This window comes from Mycteria americana, chromosome 5, assembly GCF_035582795.1.
Source record: "Mycteria americana isolate JAX WOST 10 ecotype Jacksonville Zoo and Gardens chromosome 5, USCA_MyAme_1.0, whole genome shotgun sequence".
NCBI classification, from domain to species: Eukaryota; Metazoa; Chordata; class Aves; order Ciconiiformes; family Ciconiidae; genus Mycteria; species Mycteria americana.
This window is the reverse complement of record NC_134369.1, coordinates 31,456,131-31,465,780: the sequence shown is the minus strand read 5'-3', so window position 1 is coordinate 31,465,780 and position 9,650 is coordinate 31,456,131.

The window sequence follows — 9,650 nt, the reverse complement described above, 5'->3', positions numbered from 1 at the left end:
AAAGACTAAAAAGAAAAGAATCCCACTGATAGAGATGAGAATTCTGGATGCTTACATACACTAGCTTACTATTGCAGTTGGACAGATAAACTAAAAACAAAAAGTCAACTATGATTCTACGAAGCCCATTAAGTGAATGCATTCTATTTCTAAAGATAGCATTGCCATTGTCAAAGGGAGGATACTGCATGTTTAGACCACGTTTGTGACATTTCTATTGTATCCTTTCTATTGTTAATTACATTATCATCACTGTTTATTAATAAATTTGTCACTCTGAAATTGTAAAAATACTACTAGGCTCATGCACTGATCCTAACATGGCACTACAGTTTGCTACAAAGCACTAATGCTTATGGAACTATACACATCTCAAAATGGAAGACATTGGTGATTTTGTTGTTTTCAAACAACTTGTAACATCATTTTGTCCACAAGTATTAAAATATATATATGTATATATATATGATCTATTGCACATACCCCTTGTTTTTGTAATCTTTCACATGGGAAGATTTCCAACCAACATAGAGAAAAAGTGGAGCAAGAAAAAGTAAGTAGGCTGAGGCAGCATTTCCTAACACAGCAGTTTTATAAAGGTGCTGGCCGGAAAGGTACGGCAGTGGGGGTCTTCTGGGCATGCACTATTGGAGTATTACTTCTGTGAAAGCCACAGATCCTTAGCCCTGGTAAAAATATTGTGTTTTAAAATTAAACTTGAAAACTAATGTTGTTACATTGTCATGGATAGAAGTCAGGAAAAATCAGCAATTCTATTTTTGTTACAATGCAGGGTTACAAAATGTTGAGGATTATTCCTATGGAAAAAGAAACCAAAGAGCTTAAAGTGTCTACTCTCTAGTCAGGCAAATTCTTAGTTCTTGTACATGTCCACAGAAAACAAAAATACCTTCCTGTCCCCCAAGTATTTTGTCATCAAGCTATGCAAGAAACAACTGCTAGCTCTAACATCACAAGGATAAGCATGGGCAGAAGGAAGAGAAGGAAATTCCCAGATCCAAAATCAGATGTTTCTTACACCAGATACCTCCCAACCACTTATAATCCTATGATATTGACAGTATTTTCCATCACTTAGAGATGGATCCTGCTTCTACAGACATCTACATTAAATCCTAATGGTTTCAACATAAGGAGGCCCTAAAAGGAAGTGTGCTTTTCTAGTTGCCTCCAATGCCAGAAAATTCAGACCATATTCAGCAGAGAAATCCTATGTTCTTAAAAGAAGTCAGGCCAAGCTGGTGGTTGCCTCATCAAGATCAACGTAACTCTTATCACACGGCTCATCACAATGTTACACAAAATTTTAGTGCACCTCTGCTCATTACAGTTGGCATTATTTTGATATGCAGTGTCTTGCCCACCACTCTTTAGCTTACGTGTCTGATCTTTTCTTCATGGAAACAAAAAAATGGGTAAAGCTGTCATTAAATCTTATTGTTACAATGCAAGTCTAAACACAGACTTAACTCTACGCTGGAGATTAGGATCAACATCAACACTTGTCCTTAACTCTGCTATGGAACTTGGTCCCATAAAATGTCACCGCATTTTAAATATCAGAATGCTGCCCTTGCAATCTATCATTAAGATTTAAGAAGGATTTCAATTGTTGGCTCTTTCAGCCATTTTCAGGCTGTCTGGCTCTCTCCAACAGTTATCTAAAAGGAAAAACAGAACAAAACAAGAAATCTAAAACATCCCCCCACCAAGCTATTATCTCCCAAAACCTATTAACAGAACCTATATACTTTTCTTTAATCCAGATTTGAAAATATTCTTTTAAGCTAGTAAGTCACATTTTCTAAATCACAAGCTTGGAATAAGGTGCACTAAGAAGAGCTCCAGATTTGAAGTGGAATAGAATACATATCCCAGTTCTGGGGTTTTTTGCCAAGAAATCTTACTTGTCATATACAATATCATAGGAGCATGTAAACAATGTACGCTCCCATCTCAGAATGACAGAAAACATCCTATATAATCACAAATGATGGAGACAAAGAATCTTGTGTAAACATAAGAAAAACAGATTGCGCCTTAGTTTGGGAAGGAATAAGAAGAACCAGAAAAAGGCCCGTCCTAAGTATTTCTGCTCTCAACTCACCCTTCTTCCACAGCCACCAGTCCATTCACTTGGGCCTATTTCTACCTAATGATGGAAACATACAGGTCATCTCAGTTCTCTGTCACAGAAGAATCAAAAAGCTGATTCCATCAGCAGTATGAAAAGCTGAAACTGTGCCAAGGAAGCTGAGTGGATAAATTGCAACTTTACAAATCTGGTCTCTTCCATCCCACCAGAAGTTGATTTCTTTATTAAAGAAAGATGTTCTGCCCCATTTCTTCTACTGTAGAATGTTTTTGTTCCTTTTGCTGCTAAGTATTCATAAAAAGCCAGAGGGATGGAATGACTTAACATAAACCTAATCATTATCCTGTTACCCTAGAGGCCTTTAAAGCTTCGTTTTTCTTTGCTAAAAATGAAATGGTGCAGAGTAATTTCTCCTTCCAGTGAAAGCTCTTCATATCCAGCACTTACATAGGTTTACACATGCAAATATACATTTTGATCACAGACTGGGACGATGCATTTACACACTGTAGACAAGGTGATTCTGCTTTTGTTCCTGTGCATTAGCTGCTTTACGTGAGTTGACATCAAGACATCTATCTACAAAGTCAAGCCTGGGTCCTGGACTAGAAAATACCTGTGTGGGACATCCCCAGTTGCTTGGTAAGTTTCTTCCTCATGTCAGAGCAGAAAATATGTTCTGGTTTTCCTGCTGCAACTTTTCATACATGTCAAGACAGTTTGACATAGCAATGCATACAGACACTTTATCTGCTAGGAATTCCAATATGACACAGTGAAGTACTTAACCTTCCTAAAATGAAGAAGGAGATATCAGTGAAGAACATCAGCTTCTACTTGCATCTGATTACAAAGTATTTCTCGTTTTAAAACAGAATGCAGAAAGCTGGATGAAGAGCTCGCACAGAAGACATTTCTTCAGGGAAACAAATGGTGATTTCTGTTACTCTGCTTTTGAGTTTTGATAAAACGGTGGGGTATGTCTGTGGGAGAAGTCATCTGGTGAATCAACTGTTGGGTGAGATGGTTGAAACAGGAAGTAGATCTTTGTTCATTCAGCTTCATGGAAGTGAAGGGCAGGTTTTTGCTTGGTAGAAGAGAAACATCCACATCTCGCAGCCTATGCGCAAGCAACAGGACTGCCTTCTTGAATGTCAGGAGAGGATCTGGAATCCCAAAATAAAAAAACAGGAGAGGTAGTTTAGGAATCAGAATAAAATACATTCAACATTAAAATGCCCGCTGGTTCATTACTTTAAAAAGCCTGACTCTAATGGACAAAATTAGCTGGCTTCACAAACTGCAACAATCCCTTGCTCTGTAAGATTTTATATTTAACTGTAGATGTCCCTAAGCTGGCTAAAGAAATACTGCAGAAATGCTGAACTATACACTTACTCAGAAGCAAGACATCCAAAAATATACCAGTGTTAATTAGCTATGGGGCTTCTTAACTGTGGCTCCAACATATAGCATGACAATGTTGAGGTAGCACCAGAATGCACACTACACACAGAGAGAGTATATTCTGTTACAGCAGGTCACAATTCAAAGAGACACCATAAACTATCACCTAATTAACTACAAAACTGCCAGTGCTGTAGAGGAAAAAAGCACTTATGACAGTTGTAAGGTCACACAGACAAAGTACTTACTTTTACTCATTTCTCCCCACTTATCCACAGTGTAGACATACTTCAACAAGTGTCACCTTGTCACTGATCTCCTGGCCTTTCATCAGTGACACTCACCTGGTATCACCTAGTCATAGTAGCTGTTAAGACATGATTTTTTTCCTTTAAGTTTGATGTCAGCCTGGATTGGAAGGTAATGCGGGTGCGCTCCTGCACAGCTAGTGCCAGAAACATTTATTATCATTCTCCTGTACTACAATGAGAGATGTGAAAGAGAAATATTTTTTCTTTAGTTTCTCTCTCACATACAAGAACATGAGGATACACTGTATTTTCTAACCCCTTCCTCTCTTTTCTCTGTCTGTATTTCTCATCTTACTCTAATCACCTTAACCCTTTAGTTGATCAAGTTTAGAAATAATCTTCCAGTGCCAATTTTCAACTCCTATGTTAGAAGTAGCGAGTAGATAATGAAAATGGAAATACAGCATACGTCACCATCACTTTCTCTCTGAGGCTCAAATATTTCAGCTGATCATGAGCTTGACCATCCATGCCCACATTGTTGGGAAAGTCTTATTCTTGTTACAAAGATGGGGAAAAACAGACCTGGAGAGCTGCAACAAAACATGCCAAAGGTTTGACACAGAGTTGAGAACAGAATATAGCACTCTGTTACACATCTTAACTACCAGAATATCTTTATTTCATTTACTGGAAAAAAAAATAAAATCAAAACTCCAGGAGCTGATTGTCATCCTTAGAAATTTTCAATGTACTTTTTTCTATTTGATAATTGACATTTGGTTATGTTATCTTTCTTCCAATCCTACTGTTTAACAAATAAAACTTTTAAGATAACTACTCCAAGTTAATACAATTATACAATTAGTGTCTCTTAGCAGAGAAAAATGACATCATGGGACAGGAATTTTATAACTTTAAAAGCATTTATTCTTGTTAGAATGATAGTTAAAGTTTCTTTCAAGCGAAGCCCAAGCTGAAAGCTGACACTGTGGCAACAGTCTAGTTCTCTGAAAGCATCCTACAAAAAATTAAAATCTCAATGACTGATTTCTTTGGACAGGAAAAAAAAAAGAAAAAGAAAAAAAAAAAGAAAGAAACAAACAAACCTAAATCAACCAACAAACCTGACAAGTTTAGTACCTGATATTTAGTACCTAAATAACCTTGTGGCTTTACTCACCATTATTTTTGATCAATCCACATTGCCTTCAGTGAGCCTATAAAGAGATTAACAAATCAAATTAAATTTGCATCTAGGAAGCTATTCAGATCATATATGATTATCTGCACAAGACACAAAAGATTAGCTGTACCTTCCAGGAACTAGTTAACATTTTGAGACATTCTATATAAAACATGCTGATGTTATTTTTCAAATGATCACAGCTACCCCCTTTAGTTTAAGGGAAAGCATGGTCAAGTGAATTGGGCCCAAGTATGGAAGATCCAGGACAGGCAAACTTTAACTAAGAACAGGCTGGGGAGGAGAAGCATATACCCAAAGCATGCCTGAAAGGCTTTTGTTCAGAAACCATTCTGTTTCCTGGAGTAAAATCATGCATGTAATTCATTCCACAGAATGTAATTTACACAGTACTGAATTCCCTTCTTCCCTGGAATTTGTTGGTTTCTACTTTGTTGAGAACAGCCTACAGCCCATGCTCAACCGACTATACATGGAGCATTAAGTATACACCACTACCAAACCTACTTTTTAATTGTGCTTATTTTGAAGATAAACGACCTTGTTATGGTAAGCTATCATCAACAGACACGCATTCCAGTGTCATAGGAACTGAGATGGACTCAATTTCAGCCTCCAGTAAGGCAAGAAACTCTTTCATGTTAATAACAAACCATTGTAGCAAGGAAGCATAATGACTGTTCTCAAGGATGCTGAGCTGACAACCTAACTGGAAGAATAATGCATTGCTATAAGCAGAACTATCTCATCACACAGAACTTAAATTATTAAAAACTCCCAGTATCCTCACCAAAGTATTACTAACTTCCACCCTCCTGCACAACACAGCATTTCTGCAAGCACCAGGGACCTGCCCCTTCAGAAAAACTGTAGTCAGCAGATGATCCCTAGCCCTGTATTTCAGGGTAGTTATTCTCATGTTGCCAATTCTGACCCTTCCTATTCAAGTCCTCCCTCAAGAACCTGCAAGCACTATGTGACTTTGAGAGATTGAGGAACCAATAGCAAATGATTCACAAAACAATTAATTTGATAAGGAACAGTTATCAGGAACTCCCCCAAACTTACTTATCATAATGGAAACAATTCCCAATGACAATCTTTGAAAAGTTGGGCTTTCTTTCATTTATTCTAAAACTACAACTAAACTAAAGTGAGTCTTATTCAGCGTTCACACTAGTACCAACAGAACTTGAAAATGTAACTGGATATAAATCAAGGCTATTGAAAATTAGCAGGCATTGAAATTGATGGTGACAGTATCAACTCTACAGTTAAAATCTAGTGGAAATTATGAAGAAAAAAATACTTTTTCTTGTTTCATACCGTACTTACTGAACATACAATCAATTGATGTGGAACAAGAAATATTTGTGAAAACTCAACATTATATATATATATTAATCCTTTTCTGTTAAAAATTATGAAAATATTATTTTTATTAAGTTTTGACTTATTGCCCATTCATATTTTTTTTGCTCTACTGTAACTAAAGGTTAGCTTCCATGAACTTTAAATCTCACATTCAGATAGAAGATTTCTTGGATACAGGCAACTTCAGGAATTTCAAAGCCAAAAAGAGATGAAGAAACATCTCATAAATAAACTTACCAGCAAAACTGTACTATTTGTTTTCTCATATAGATCAACATGCCCTATTACCAATGGGGAAAAAAAAAAAAAGTCAGTGTTCTGACATAATCAGCACACTGGAATTTGAGACTAGACTAAAATGAATAGTGTACAGCTATGCTACCAAGTTGCACCCCACCTCTCACACTCTGTTTTAAGGTACCTTTAGTTTTAATTAGATCAGTCAGCAAAAACTCAGATCCATCAGATCTGGCTTTCCAAAATACTACCTTTCTCTCACACACAAATGCTCCAGGAGATGAGCAGAATTAACAGGGACATAGAAGATGATTCCTCTCGTCATCCCTAGAGCCTGAGAAGTAGGTGAGGAAGGAAAGACCTAGAAACAGGTTTATGTAGAAAGACCAAGACACGAAAACTTGAAAGTTAAATGTCGTGGAGGTGTGTGAAGATACAGAAGGCAAAATTAGCACTACAGATCCCAAGTCCACTGAGGTCTTTCTGATGGCTTAAAAAGTGTCAAATTTAACCTAGAAAGCTGGTAGTGACAAAAGCTTAAATCATAAACAGAAAATACAACGGAAGTAGCTTACAGTCCTGCAAAAAAATTAGCTGCCTTCATGCTCCTTTCACTTTCTAGGTAACTTTTAAAAAGGCATCTAAACCCAATCTATGAGGCAATGCAGAGACCTGTAATAAGAATGGCTAAGACTGGTGTGATTGGAGAAAGAAAGGGAGTGCCTGAGTGCGGAGGCAGGAAAAGGAACATAGAGCAGGAACAGGGCTCTCAGAAAGGCTTGTGTTAACAGCACACAAGTTAGCAGGTCATCAAGACCACAGCACATCCCCCTGCAATTTCAGGAGACACCCAGATCTGGAGACAAAGAACAGCGATAATTCACAGAGTGGGACAGAGTAGAGACACAGACCACTGTCACCTCCAAAAGGGTACACAAAGACATATCTGAAACCTAGAATAGTTGCCAGCCTAGGAAGAGGCCAGAAGACATAAGGACCTGCCAGCTGATGTCCCTTGTCCTCTATAAGGGATCCTGGACTTCGTACCTGGACACAAGCAACATAGCACCAGATTGCTGGACACACGGCTTAAACACCCCTGCTATGGTGCTTGGCTGCTGGACAAACACCTTGGGCACTGCACACATTTTGCTGGTTATGAGATTGCAAGCCTGAGTGACTGTTTTGTTTCACTTTATATTTTAAATAAAACCACCTTCCTTGCCTATGAGGTTTCCAGTGGATATTTGCTACATTGTTGGTACAACGTTGTAACAGTACTTCCTACAGCAGCAAAGAAAATAGGAAAGACTGTTTTGCAGCTGAGATTTGTATTCCATGATACACACACCGTAGTAATGTGCTCCTTGAATACTGTTTAGGCAAAGAATCATCCCTTCCTCCACATCCTATTTTAGAGAAATCCTCCTCTTTTTTTTAATCCTCCAAAGACTGTGTGGGCCCTCACATCTTGCATTCACATAACCTCCGGCATGTCAGGACTGGTTTCAAACACTGTTCCTTTTCTAGTTTTTAAGAATGAACGTGGGAGGCGTTCAAGAGATACTCCAGACTCTTCACAGACTCGGTCAGAATTTTTAGCCTTAGTTGGCCTATGATTTTTGAAACCCCTGAATGACAGGTCACAGTCGTAAGATGTATAGCCTGTTCATGCAAATCTTCACACTGCAGACTCACAGCACTGTGGGCAAGATTGTAAAGCAGTGCATACAGTTGATTTGACATATACAAGGGTAACAGAAGACTGATTTTTTTTTTTTTTTAAGATACTACTACTTACAGCTCTTGTGCATTCAAAGCAGTTAAGAATAAATATTAACCCAAATGAATTTACTTACTGCTAAAATAGTGTATAACTTCATGTGAAAGAAAGTTGATAGTTTATTATTCTTTTAACTATAATATAAAGCAGAATTATCTTTATATGTAATATGCCAAAGGCAAATCCCCTGGCATATTTTAACAATTCATACATAGACATGTATAAGTAGGAATATTTATCAGTAGCAGCATACTGTGCCTTAATGTTACGTTGCTTATAAGCTGCTATTACTGTTACTATGTGAATAATATAGCACACGAAATCAGTAAAATGTTCCTTCGGAAGTTTTTCTCATAAGCAGCTACTGCTTTAAGAACTAGTTGTGATAAACACACTTATCATATTTCTTTTGAGTTATTTCACCAGTAACAAAAAACTATTTCATTATTAGACCATGGAAGATAACACACCACGTCTCCACAAGATCTAAAGCTGTGCTTCTCATTTAACCACTTCAATTTTTTACTTTTACCTGATGTGCACGTTGAAAATGCAGTCACTTAGAATCCTATGACAAACTCGAGATTTAAAGAATTGTTATGAAATATAGAACATAAGGAATCTCATGCTAGTGACCATAATCCTTTTGCTTTCAGTAAGAAGTCCCCCCTCCTTTTTTTTTTTAAAAACAAAGTACCTCCAATAGTAAAAAATAGTACAAAATACCTCCAATAATTTTGAAAAATTTAGGGCATACCTGACCTGTGTGTTACTAACATGGGAAGGAGAGATACTGGTTTTAGCAGTAGTTTCACGTTTCATCATGTGTAAAGTCCTTTTCACCTTATTATCAACAATCACATAAATTCATAAGGCTACAATCAATTCGACTATCAATATAATCTCTCCACTCTTCATAAAACTTATTTTGGACTGTAGATTACTTGTACGTTCTGGTTTTGTTGAACGACTTGGAAGCCATCCCCTTTGTGCATTTCTGTGTCAGTATGACATAAAGACATCAGAAAAGGATATAACTGTTCAGATTAGCAGATCAGCAAAATCCATCTGGCACACAGGATCCGTGAATAACAACGATAACCGAAGAGTAACTATAATCAGTGCTATTTTTGTAGCCGGAGATGAAAAGACTAATTTCGGATGATACATTTTGGTTTCTCTTCTCCACGTACGCTGTCAGCTGCAGCTGTTCACCGAAAGCGTGTTCTCGGCTGTTCCTAACTCGGCTGTAGGGTATTGCTGTGCAGGAAACAG